This window comes from Colobus angolensis, unplaced genomic scaffold (genome assembly GCF_000951035.1).
Source record: "Colobus angolensis palliatus isolate OR3802 unplaced genomic scaffold, Cang.pa_1.0 Scaffold224, whole genome shotgun sequence".
NCBI lineage: Eukaryota > Metazoa > Chordata > Mammalia > Primates > Cercopithecidae > Colobus > Colobus angolensis.
In genome coordinates, this window is record NW_012115422.1 from 1,748,643 (window position 1) to 1,749,590 (window position 948).

The following is a 948-nucleotide window of genomic DNA, read 5'->3' on the forward strand; positions in this document are numbered from 1 at the left end:
CGGGGGTGCGCCCTCATTCCCGCGGCTGCGAGGAGCCGCCCGCACCCCCCTAGAGGCGGCCGCCGGGAGCGGGGATGTAGCGGGGCCGGTGTGCGTTTTAGCTGAATGCCCAGGTTTTTTCTTGAATGGAATTTGAGGAGGCGCAGAGAGGAGAAAAACGGTGTTACTCGAAAGAGGAAGAGTCACAGGAGAATGCTGCGTGAATACAGCGTCTGGGCAGGGTCATCTGGGGACCTGGTGCGTGTGAGGACATATTTCTCCTTCTGGCGCCCTCCGGGTTCACTGAAGCTGGAGCCAGGGACCTGAAGATGCAGGGCTCTGGAAGGAACAGAGGCACTAAATGCTGCTTTCCTCTCCGTTTGGACTTAGGAGCCGCTAGGAGTAATTCTGATCAAATTGTCACACATTAGGAAACAGGAGTCGCTTAAAAAGCATCTGAGATTACCTCAGATAATTTGTTAAAATTACCTTACACCTGATTTTTTTCCCTTTACATTATACCTCTTTGATATTGTCTCAAGGGAAAAAAATATCAGCATGTGTCACTGACTGGCACTTATTTGCCACAAAAGATTGTTCCCCTGAGCTTCTTGTATTTATCTGATAATCACCGGCAACGTCCTCCTTTCTGTGATGTTCTCTCCTCACCTCTGTCTCTGCCATGAGGAGCCATACAACGCCTTGAGATTGTCAGCCAAGAGATGTTCTTGAAAAGCTGGGTTATGATGTTTTTCGTCGTTGTCGTTTAATGTATTCAAAAAGTCATTCTTCTCTAGTTGCCATATGTGTGCCCTGTTTAAGAAATTCCTTCTTTTTCCTCGTTTCTCTGCTTAGGGATTTGGTACTATTTTGGTATCTGATCATGTAGATCTTCTCTTTGGTTCTCCTTTCTTTCTACAGGCGTCCTGGCTCTTAGTTCCTCAGGTTCCCTGGTGTCATTTCCCTCTT